At 38.5% G+C, this 12,751-nt stretch overlaps 4 non-coding genes across 4 annotated transcripts; 1 reads left to right on the forward strand and 3 right to left on the reverse strand.

The window, feature by feature from the left end:
- Window positions 1–2,158: 2,158 nt before the first annotated feature.
- On the reverse strand, window positions 2,159–2,261 carry LOC149188753 (U6 spliceosomal RNA). Its single transcript, XR_016256603.1, has one exon. It is a non-coding gene; the product is annotated as a U6 spliceosomal RNA (small nuclear RNA).
- Window positions 2,262–2,628: 367 nt separating this feature from the next.
- Window positions 2,629–2,700, forward strand: TRNAG-UCC (transfer RNA glycine (anticodon UCC)). Its single transcript has one exon. It is a non-coding gene; the product is annotated as a tRNA-Gly (tRNA).
- Window positions 2,701–2,978: 278 nt separating this feature from the next.
- TRNAE-CUC (transfer RNA glutamic acid (anticodon CUC)) lies at window positions 2,979–3,051 on the reverse strand. The gene has a single exon. It is a non-coding gene; the product is annotated as a tRNA-Glu (tRNA).
- Window positions 3,052–3,303: 252 nt separating this feature from the next.
- TRNAQ-CUG (transfer RNA glutamine (anticodon CUG)) lies at window positions 3,304–3,375 on the reverse strand. Its single transcript has one exon. It is a non-coding gene; the product is annotated as a tRNA-Gln (tRNA).
- Between the last annotated feature and the right edge of the window lie 9,376 nt (window positions 3,376–12,751).

Here is a 12,751-nt window from a genome sequence, read left to right on the forward strand (position 1 = left end):
TTCAATAAGAGCAGAGTTTATAGGGTCAAAAGGGGGTTGATTAATAATGATGATAGCATCAATTTAGAGCACTCACAATAAAATCAATAATGTTGATAACAATGAAAAAAATGATCAATAACCATGAGAAAAACAACAACAATGAGTATTTTTCATCATTGTGATCACATTCTTCACTTTCGTTATTAGTCATTGATTTTTATCATTGTTATCATCATCATTGTTAGGTGATTTATATGAGATAAATTCCATTACATTTAAATGCCAACCCGGGGCTTGTAAGCTTGCAAGATGCATGCACAGTATGTGTGGGATCAAAGCTCATGAATCATTCTAGTTGTAAAGAAAAGGAATCATTCTGTAATATAATCAAATATGAAGAAACTGATTCATGAAGGAAACCTAAGACGATCTCATTTTCTTCACATAACTGATAGTAAGTGTGACCAGAATTCAATTGCTCTAAATATCATGTCTAGATTGCTTATATATGCACGAATATGACTATAGTATGATCTTGTGTTCTATGCCATTTAGTGAATTTATAAACCATTTGTGTCCAAAGGAAATTAAATCTTTGATGAACAAACTAGATTCAAAAGTCAGTGACTAGTTCTTTGTTCTAGACCTCCTTATGAGGCATAGGAAGTAGTCTTTGACTTAACAGCTTAAGTGTTCTTGCTATAAAAACGAGGTTAGATTTGAGCATTAGATAATTATAGATATTGTTCACAATCAACTGAAACATATCACTGAAATGTGAAATAAGGTATCGTTTAGGAAAAGTATAAAGGCCGTAATAAAATTGATTGCTAATTTCTTTACAGCTAACCTCCCAAAGGGATTTGAAGTACAATTTTTCACCTTGATTTTTCTTGTACATGTAGAAAGTGATTATTCATTTATCAAAATATGACTATAATAACTCTGAATTGCATTAAATTATAGTAGCACAAAAGAAAATGCAAGAGACAACATATCAAACCAACATGAAGACTATAAATAAATGGGTAAATATATGAAAAAGAAAGGAAAAATAAAATGCTACAATTTACCTAACTGTATAGCTACAAACATAAAATCAAGTGCTACAATAAGATGATCTAAATGCTACAATATAAAACCCAAATCAAAATTGGAAACTAATTTAAGTAAAAAAATACAAAACAATGGGATGTTACTTGGGTCGAGGTTTCCTTCCCGACCTATGAAACGTGCTTGGAGGAAAATTAGATCAAGTCACAACCAATGAGAAATGTCTTTGGAAATCAACCAACCTCATATATTAAATATCATACCTCTAATTACAGAATAATAGAGCTCAATTCTTTGGACTAAAAGAGCATGTTGAATTCATTTCCCCAATCTTGGAATTGGGAAGAAATTACAAAATACCATTTACTCAATCTGAAAGAATATGAATCAATTAGGTATCTTTGAGAATAAATTACAACCTAATTTCTAACCATAAGCCAATTTTATTTTGCCTATTCTGCGAATATGAGCATAATTTGTATTTGCCTGTTTTTTTTAAATATGGGCACAACATGAAATCTAGGAAAACCTTAATTAAATAACCAACCATTAATCTCAAATCATGCCTTATTTTGTCAAATGGCCCTCACCTTACTCAATTTGGGGCATCCTACCAAGAAACCCATGTTCTATATCCTTTAAGATTCACCTTCATTCGCACATAAATCACCTTCAAAGATCATTTCTTGGAAATTGTTGCCAACTTTGACCATAACCATGAGTTGGAGGCTCATACATGCATCCTAGGTGCACTTTGAGTATCAAAAAATCATTATTATCGAGGGTACTAGCAAGAAAACCCCTATTCTAGCAAGGGTACTAGGAGTGATTAATTAATAAATAAAAGACGATAATAAAAAAGGCTGTGATTAATTAATAAATAGAAGAGGATAATAAAAAAAGCTGTGATTAATTAATAAATAGAAAAGGATAATAAAAAAGTGCTGTGATTAATTAATAAATAAACGAGGATAATAAAAATAAAAATAAAAAGAAAAAGAAGCTGTGATTAATTAATAAATAAACGAGGATAATAAAAATAAAAAGAAGCTGTGATTAATTAAATTAATAAATAAACGAGGATAATAAAAATAAAAAGAAGCTGTGATTAATTAATCAATAAAAAAATTTGGACCATTTCTCGATTTGTGCGTGTCATCCTTGCGCAGGGGCCATGCTAATCTTCTCTGTATCGTTCCAATTTTATCGGATGTCTCCGAAGAGACACTAGAGACTGCACTCTACTTCATTATCCAATGTCTAAATGTATTTCGCGTTACGCATGTGGGAATATATTGCGACGTTCCACGCCTTCCCTTCCGTCTTTCTGTATGTACGTGTTACCAATAACAAGAAGCCGATGATGTTTGTGTCGAATAATATTCATTCATTGGTTTGCGTGAGATTTGGGGTTTGAATCTCAGTGGGAATTTAGTATTATCATCAACTATGCGCTCTCACATTTACATTTTGTGGTTTGCAAGACGGTTACCATAATTGTTACAGCGAGAGCGTTTGCGGTCCAACGGTTACGGTTAGAGCTTCCTTCCTTCCTTGTGCGGAAGGTGAGCAGGCGCAGGTGTTTGCCGCAAAGCGTTTGTAGTCCAACGGTTAGGATAATTGCCTTCCAAGCAATAGACCCGGGTTCGACTCCCGGCAGACGCATCGTCAGGTCCTTGACCTATTTTTAGATTTGTATTAGATTGGATTCCAATACAAATACATACATACATTTAAATCCCAGAAGATCTCCGCTCCGCGATGTTACAATGGAAAAAGTAAAATCCGATTCCAGCTGTGTCCTCCCTCATACATACAAAAACAGTTTTGAAACCCCGTTGCCGCGATGAAAAAAGAACAATCCCATTCCAGCTCTGTCCTCCCTCATACAAAAACAAAAACATTAACATTTTTAAAACCCGCAATGTAAAATAAAATTAAAATTCCGTTGCCGGGACTCGAACCCGGGTCTCTCGGGTGAGAGCCGAGTATCCTAACCAGCTAGACTACAACGGAGCTGTGATCGCTTTGTGCATGGACGTTTCTGTGAAACCCAGAGCCACATCCATCACTCACTCTACTCTAATAATAGGTTGCCTCAATCTACCAAAAAGGAGAAGTATGGACTTATTTTATTTCATCATCCCACCGCACCGCACCGCACCGCATTAAAAGAAAAACAAACACAAAGTGCTCAAATCTTATTTCGCACCGCATTAAAAAAAAGAAAAAGAAAAACACAACCATTGGTTGTGAAACAGAGCAACGAGGTTCCACCGAGATTTGAACTCGGGTTACTGGATTCAGAGTCCAATGTCCTCACCACTAGACCATGGAACCACATGAAATGCCAAGCATAAATTATCCCAACAATTCCCCATACGAATTTTGCAATGAACAGAAATTGATATTGATGGCACCACTACTTCTCAGATTCACAAGTGTGTTTTGGCCACACATCTTACAAACTTAATTATTCCTATTCATGTGTCGCAAATTTTGAAAATCGTGTGGAACTAACCGTTGTAAAAATCCCACCATCTCTAACCCAAATGCGCGCGCTTCTGTCCAACCAGTGCCTCTCTCTCATATGAAGGTTTGGAACCTTCACCCAATAATAATGGTAATCGTAATCGTGCACAATAAATAACATAACTCAATATTGTCGCAAAATTTTGCCATTCGGGTTAGATTTCCATTTCCTTCCTCACAAATATACACACCAAAAAAAAGGCTTTTTCCTCACTTCTATCTTTTCCCTCTGATGTACTGTTTTCACCTTTGCTCTCGTGCTTTTATCTTTCGTTGTCACCTTGTTCATGGCCCTTTTACTAATAACTCCCATTTCCATGGAGTGCCTCTTTGAAGATGGTCTTCGTCAACAAAGCTCATGGATATCTTAAATAAGGTCACGCACCTACACCTTGGCTTTTCACTTTACTCAACTTGTCAACTATCAAACAATTAATCATGTAACTCAAATGCGATTTCTGTAAGGTGTTTGGGCATGGAGAAGGCCTTGTAGGGGTATTCTCACCTTCAAAAGTCTACTACAACAGTTGTAACTTGCAGTGTTTATCTTAGGTTCACTTTTCTCATTATGTTATGTCGGGGGAAGTTTTGTTATGTGCTTCAATGTGGAATTGAAGTGCCCACATGCTCATTTTAGCTCATTTCAGTTGCAGTATGACATCTTTGTAGGAGATTCTTTGTGTTGTTGTTGTTTGTGAGAGTTATTTTCATGAGAAAATTACCTTGTAGGGGTAATAGCCACATGTTTACCATCAGCTAACTATTTATGTACTCCATTTTTCTATTGAATATATGAGTGGTCTAGCTATGTTACCAGGCCCATAGATGTAGCCCAGAAAGGGTGAACTCCATCAACAAATAATCTGTTATCTCTTCATTATGCCTGCAAGAGTTATGTGTTGTTATGTTTCTTATGTTAAGTTGCATGTGAAGACTAATTCATGACTTGAAGAGACATTGAAAAAACCTGTTTGTTTCAAGACCCATTTTATCTTGCAAAGCGTCAACACAATCCTATTTTTGTTTTTATTTGATTTTAGAAAAGAGGAAGAAGACACCTATTCCAACTTTAGATCATTTTGGTATCAGAGCACCAGTTGACAAAGTTGCAAGAATGGGCAGACAAAAGACTCTCAAAAGAGCTAGAGGAGTAGAATTTGGCTCTTCGTATGGAGAACATAGAGTTGAGAACGATGCTAAAGATGGTTGAAGAGGAGAAGAGACGCGTGTGACTTCAGTTTCAGCATGTGTTTGAAGAACAAGTTGCTGAAAGTTCTACTCTTGTACCATCCAGATAAACCTCTACAATGAAGCCAGTATGTGGTCATGGTTCAAATAGTGGTTTTGGACCATATTTCGAAGATGATGCATGTGCATTTTGAAAACATCTTCAAGAAACACACCATATGCTAGTGGATAAGAGTGGGTGGCTATATTCATATGAAATATCATTGTCGTCGTCATCAGAAGCCAAAAACATGAATGATAAGTTTAAGGAGGTAATTAGCATTTCAAGTACCATTCGTTCCGTTTATGTGCATAGCACTTCTTTTGCAGCGTTTGAGCAACATACCAAAGGCAGAGGTATGAAGTTGATTTCCAGGATGGGTTATGAAGGTGGAGGCCTCGATAAAAATTGCCAAGGTATTACCAATCCAATTATGGTGGAGGAGAGACCGAAGTATCAGGGATTGGGATATGGTCGAAGGGAGTTTGGAGAATGCTCTAAACGACCTGAGGCACATCGGCCATCTAAGGATGAGATGTCACCACCTTGTGACAATGTTCATTCATCTCCCAAGCAAGATGAATGCTTGAATGGACCTTGCATGGAATCATCCACTCCACTCTGTCAAAGTTGCAGCCCTGGAGACAGGTATAACTCTCATGGGTGTTTTCCAATGCATGGTAGTTTGGAATACTTGTGGAATGAGTACCCTTGTACTTTTTGTGATGCATTTGACCCTTGCATGGATGTATATGAGAAACATATGATAATGGTTAAAATAATGAATCAAATTATAGGCATCAAGCATAATGACTCTCCTTCGCATGAGAGAAATTCTATGTCAGCAAACAAGAGAAATTTCTTCTATACTCATTGGAAGATGCATGGGCATGACACTAAATTATGTTGGAAGTTACATCCAGAGCTTCATTCAAAGAAGGATAAAGAGATTGTGCAACATAATGCAAGGGCAAAAACAGGTGGCAAAGAGGACTTGCAATAATCCAAAGCAACCTTCAAGGAAAATATGATGCAAGAAGAGAACCCATAAGCCTAGGAGAGGCAAAGCTTGGGTAGACTTATTGTAAAGTTGCTTTGTAAATTTTGTAATTACTTGTTGTTGTTTACCTATTTAGGTATTTTTGTAAAGTGAACAAACATTGTCACTATGTTCAACAACTAGATGTTTATGATTGATGTATGTATTGGCTTATTTATAGTCCACATGTTCAAGTGATAATATTGAGGATTTGGCAGTTGTTTTCAATATTTTATGGAGTAATTGGTCCTACCTGTTGGCATGACCTTTACTGAGACAGAATGGAGTTTCCGAGAGTAATATAATAATATATGTTGCACGCACAAGAATGCGAGTAGGCACCAGCGTCTTCTACATCGTAGGAGTCAAGTAGCACAACTCTAGTTGTTATTATATCAAGTTTGCTCCCATATTCCAAATTTTTGGTATGGAGATGCCTTGGTTGTGTTTTCACGTAAATGTTTTCTTTCATTTCCATCTTTTTCACCAATTTAACTTGATCATGGTTTCGACCTATGTATCAAATGATTTTTTGTGTTTGAGAAGCTTTTCTGGCTCGAAATTACGAGGCCCAGTTGGCCATATCTCTGTTTTCCCTAAGCTGAATGACTAGAGCCCATTTTCAGGGCATCTAGAACTATAAATTTCAATACTTGGGGGTCGATCCTTGTGTGCCGAGAATAGATGATCATAGCTAGTCATATACATACCCGAGAGATGAGGAACACACACTCCCGTAAGGGAATTTGTGCAATGAATTAACTGTTGTTTTATTTGAATGGATTCCATGTGCTCTTAGTGAACGACTTATGTAAACCTTCTCTATGTGAGTTGCTTCTTTGTGTTGTAATGTGAATGGATTTTGGTTTGCTTTGATGTCAAAAACTTTCGTGAATGACGACTTAAGGGAAATTTTGAAAGTCCAAGAAAAAGATAGATATTTCCAAGAGTCAATGCTTTGGATACAATGAGTATGGACACTTTAAGAGGGATTGACCAAACAAGGTGAATAACAAAATAAAGGAAATAAGTGAAGCTCGCATAGCTAAAGAGAAGAGAGAAATTGAGAAGAAGTCGAAAGGAGAAGATCCAAAGGATATTTACTATTGAAAGAAGCTTTATCCATACCAGGTTCTTTATGAAATTTTCCTTTCTTTTGTTAAGTATAAAGTATAATAACAAGTGTCTTGATTTTTTTAAAAACATGGCATCATAGAAAGAAGTATATAATAGTAGAATAATTAGAGTCTACCTGATTAAGTTGTTTGGTAGGAACCATCTAGATTTCAAGAATGAGAATATTGTGACCACAATGCATATTATTGTTCATTCAAGAATTTTCCATCATATACTTAGAGGTAGTCATTTTACAAAGAGGGATCATCAAGATCCTATACGAACCATCATTTTGGAAGGTTCTTGGAAAGAACATTATGACATGACTGGTATATATTCCATCTAGTATGGAAACAATACTCTTGAAGGATGAAGGAATGTAGATGGTCAAGTTGTAGTAAGAAAGGCATAATGAAAATATTTCTTGGAAAAGGAAACCTATCTTTGACAGGTATAAGAAGCAGGCTCATTCAAGAAAAGTTGACTACATGGTTGTATGGAAGCAAAGGTACAAATATTATAAGTATCTCTTCTCTAGAGTAGGGTTCATAAATATAAGAATATAATCCGAACTTAAACAGGAACACTACAACTTACAGATATAATCATAAACATAGAGATGCAACAGAAAAACACTTCATTTCATTAATAGAAAACTATTGACCTATGCTTACAGTCATAATGGAAATAAGATAGCTTGGGCGATGGTAGCTTATCTCTAAGAAGAGATGTGGCAGATACATGCCTCTGAACTGAGTTACGATAAGGCTCAAGGGAATTTTTATTCTTAAGCAATAGGAGAAAACCCTAAACAACCAAAACCCTAACTTGAGGAGATGTAACACCAAGAGTTTATGGGCCCCGTTGGGGTTAGTTGGGCAACCAACTTCCCAGGGTCATGACTTTGTCATATTATCTTCGTTTGACGCATATGATACCTCGTTGGAAATATCTCTCCGAGGACTACAGTTGTCAACACGATCGCCCCAATAATCATGAGACAAATTTTGCCCAAAACAAGTCGTTTATGGCCTCAAAACGGCTTCAGAATTTCAAGACCCAAAAACTGCCAAAATAGTAAATTGTTCTACAAACTTTGTCGCCCAACTTTGTCGCCCAATGGAACTTGTGCGACACTCGATGTTGTTCATGGCGTTGCTTGTACTTAGCATTAGCTTTGTCTAATATATCATGGACCTATTGGCAGATGTGCTGAATGCACTCAATGAAGTTGCCAACCCTTTCAGCTTCAGACTGCACATGAGTTGAATCTACTTGAGTGGCTGCAAATGGTATGGCCACATCAATGGGGCATAATGGTTGAAATCCCAGCCCTACCTGAAAGGGGATGTGACTTGTTGAGCTGTGGAGACCTCCGTTATAGCTGTGTTGGACATAGGGGAGACTTTCATCCCATGTGCATGGATGCTTTGAGTTATACATGCGCAGAATGTGTATGATCATCCTGTTGACAACCTCTGTTTGGCCATCAGTTTGGGGATGGAAAACCCTAGAATTATTAAGTTTTGTATCCAACATAAACTAGAGACTTGACCAAAATGAACTCAGGAATCTGTTGCCTTGATATGAGATAATGGACTGTGGGATCCCAAAGTGTACCCACACTCGCTCAAAGAAGAGTTTAGCAATGGCCTCTACTGTGATGCTCTTCTTGCATGCCACCATGATGGTCATCTTAGAGAATCTGTTGATGACCATGAAAAAATAATCATTTCTGTGCTTAGTAGAAGGAAGGCCCAAATATAATCCATGGAGATAGATTCCCAAGGCCAACTAGGAGTAGGTAGAGGAGTATACATGCCTTGCTTCTTGATGGTTGGTTTGGCAATGGCGTGGGTGGTGCAGGATCTAATGTACTTCCCAACATCTTGACGAAGTTTCTGCAATACTGCTACTGTTTTCTCTACTACGAAATGTCCAATGCCCTGACTGTAGTGTGCATCCTAAATCATCTTGGCACACTCACTTGAAGGAACACAGATGTGTCCCAAGTGACATAACAGTGCATCCTGAAGGTGAAAATTTGGAACTTTCTTCCGTTTGAGGAGTGTGTGGTAAATGTTGCTGAATTCGGGATCGCTCTTGTAAAGATGCAGCCACCCCAATGTCTCGTGTTCACAAGAATTAAGCACAGTGATTAGCGCCATGACCAGTGGTCGCTTGAGGCAATCAACGACATTATTGGTGCTTCCATTCTTATAATTAATGTTCAAATAGAACTATTGCAGATAGGTTGACCATTTATGATGGTGATCATTCTGAAACTTCCCTTGTGTTTGTATGAATTGTAGAGGTTGGTGGTCTGTGTGCATGAACGTTTCCTTCCCCATAATGTAATGCTTCCATTGATGGCATGCCTACATGATGGAATACATTTCTTTGTCGTAAGTGGGGTACTTTTGGACAGTGTCTCACTGTGGTAAGCCACTGGATTCCCATGCTGAGTAAGAACTACACTAATAGCATAGTCAGAGGCATTAGTCTTAATCTCAAATGGTTGTTGTAGGTCTCGTAATGTGAGCACTAGTGCAGAACATAGGCAATTCTTCAACTCGAAGAACGCTCATTGTTGGGTTTCTAACAAAAATGATCTAGGTTGATATCGGTGGCCACCCACCTATTCCACTTGGACCCCCAACATTGTCTCTTTCAGTTTTTCGGTTTCCTTAATTGTAGCATAGTTTACTATTTTTGGCAGTTTTTCAGGTCCTAAACTTCCGGAGCCGTTTTGAGGCCCTAAACGACATTTTTAGGGAAAAAAAAGATCTTTGAAACGAGGCATTATGATAGCCAAACGGAGATCGTATGCCAAAGTTATGACCCCGGGAATTTGATGTACCAATTTAGCCAAACGAAGATCATATGCCAAAGTTATGACCCCGGGAATTTGATGTACCAATTTAGCCAAACGAGGCCCACAATTTTGGCGCTTCATCTCCTAAGGTTAGGTTATTGGATGTTTAGTGTTTTCCATTATTTCTCAATAATAAATAGGCCTTTGAGCCTCAATGTAACTCAGTTCGGAGGCATGTAGCCACCACATCTCTTCTTAGAGATAAGCTACCATCACCCGAGCTATCTTATTTCCATTATGTTTGTAAACCTATCTCATTATTTGATATTAATGAAAGGAAGTGTTATTTCTGTTGCATCTCAGTGTTTATGGTTATATCTCTAATTTGTTGTGTTCCTTTTCAAGTTTGGATCACAAAAGAAATTTTCTTTCACTCCGCCCTTGGTGACTTGACTTAAACACCAAGTGATATGAGAGAATCCCAACAGGAACCTACGGTAGAAATTGGCAAGACCCAAAAAATTGTGGAGCTCTGTTAGAGTGGTTAGGGCTGGCCAATCTCGAATAACTTGTATCTTGGGTGGGTCCACATGTGCACCTTGCTCATCAATGATGTACCACAAATATTGAACCTGGGTTAGGCCAAAGGTGCATTTCTCCAAGTTAGCACACAACTTGTGTTGTCGAAGGATTTGAAGGACCTATCGAATATGGTTGAGGTGCTCTTTCCAACTTTGGCTGAAGATCAATATGTCATCTAAATACACCACCACAAATGCATTGGTGAATGGTCACAAGATGTCATCCATCAGTCTCATGAAGGTTGCAAGGGCGTTCGTCAATCCGAACGACATGAACAACCATTCGAAAACTTGGCCCTCCTTGGATTTGAAGGAAGTCTTCTACACATCGGAGGGTTTGATAGGCACCTGGTCATAACTTGACTTCAAGTCAATCTTGCTGAAATATTTTCCCCCCTTGAGCTGGTCCAGAAGGTCATCAATTCGAGAGATTGGGTACCTATTCTAGACAGTGATCTTATTCAATGCCCGATAGTCAATACAGAGCCTCTAGGTCCCATACTTTTTTTGTACCAATACAATCGGGCTCCCATAGGGTGATGAGCTTAGCCTGATGTGCCCTTTATGTAGTAGTTCTTGAATCTACCTATTGATCTCATCTTTCTCCATAACAAAGTGTCTATAGATTGGTCCACTGGGAAGTGGTTCACCTAGGTTCAAATTGATGGAGTGTTTGACCTGACAGTGTAGAGGTACCCCTGTGGGTGAGGCAAAAATATCCATGTACTCCTCCACGACCTTGTCCATCTGATGCTGCTGTGAAAAGGAGCCCTGCTTGGAAGCCGTGGCCATAACCTTCTTCTTCCCTTGGGAGAAAATCATAAGAAAAACAAATTTCCTATTATGGGAAATGATCTTACAGCATTGCTTTTCAGTGATCAAAGAGATGGCAGTAGGCGGGGCTACCTATGGTATCCTGTAAAACTTATTATCCAAAGTAATAATCACAAAATGAGGTCTAGACTCATATATAGCATGTTGCTTCCACAAGTATGGTTGTCCTAACAATATGTCAGAAACTTCAAGAGGAGCAATTTCACACAGTACTCCACCTATGAAGGGCTTGATGTTGTAGGCAAGGAAAAACTACTGGCTGACGTGAAGATTTCATCCTTGATGAAGCCACACAATGGTGTATGGCTATGGATGTGTGGTAGTCTTTAGGCCCAACTGCTTCACAACCTTTTCTGAAATGAGATTCTTCTGGCTCCTGTTGTTGACAATGAACTGCAACGAAGAACCCTTCACCAACATCTATGAGTGGAAGAGGAATTCCCCCTCCTCTGGATCTTCAGACTCAATTTTCTATATATTTGTGGTAGCCACAGTTGCACTAGGCTTCGCATCAATGGTTTTCCTCCCTTTGTCAGTTCCCTTATCGGGTTCTGATTCAAATTCAAAACCTGCATCTTGGCCACTAGGGACAGATTGGCCCGACACTCACTTGTATTGTGAGTGGAACTCTTATGGAACTCACACCATTTTCTCGTGTCATTATTCATCTTTGTGGTGTTTTTCTTTGTTTGCACCTTTGGTGGGTTTTCCTAGGTAGCCTTGCCTTGGCTTGGTCCTTTGTTTTGTGTTTTGGGGGCGCCTTTTCCTTTCTTTGGATTCGCAGATCCAAAATACCTCTTCTTCTGTTTAAACTTCTGGTCAATCTTTACAATGTACCGATACGTCGTCCTAAGTGAGTAGATGTCCAGGGACTCCATCTTGTCTTAAATGTACTTGTGTAGACAGTTGTGGTACTTGAGCACCAAATGTCGCTTAGTATCCTTGATACCCAGCCTCGTGCAAAGGGAATGGAAATAATTTGTGAACTCTGACACATCTTGGTCCCTTCCCTGCAGTAGCGTGGTCCACTTTATGTATTTATCTTCATAGCTCCCAAAAGGGTAATACTGTTCCTTGACGGAATCTCAGAAAGAATTCCAAGTGGGTGCGGTTGAAAACAGCAAGGGTTCACTCTCGTCCCTTTTTTCATAGTACATTTCCCACGAGTTCTTGACGTGTGGCGTGACTTTGAGAAGTGCACAGGTAATCTTCTCTCATTTGGAAAAGTCATGAACTGAAAAATATCCTTCCAATAGATTTAACCATTTATCTATGGTGTCTACATCTATCAGGCCTTCAAATATGGGAATAGTGAAGTTAACTTGTACCTTAAAAGGAGTAGCACCTCCAGAGTCGCTGCTGGATGAATATGCATCACTTGTGGGTAGTCGTCGAAGGATCTCAGAAAATTTATCCATCATCGCGTCCCTCTATTATTGGAGGGCTTCCTCGAGCAACATTTTGAAAGGATCTCCTGCCCCCTCATCTTTCTTTTCTTACACCATGGGAGGTCGTCAGGTTTTGCGAGTCTGATCCTGCAATGGTTCAACCAGATCGAGCCCTAACTCCTT

Source organism: Pinus tabuliformis, chromosome 3_1 (genome assembly GCF_031772625.1).
Source record: "Pinus tabuliformis cultivar Carrire ecotype Pingquan chromosome 3_1, CPIR1, whole genome shotgun sequence".
NCBI lineage: Eukaryota > Viridiplantae > Streptophyta > Pinopsida > Pinales > Pinaceae > Pinus > Pinus tabuliformis.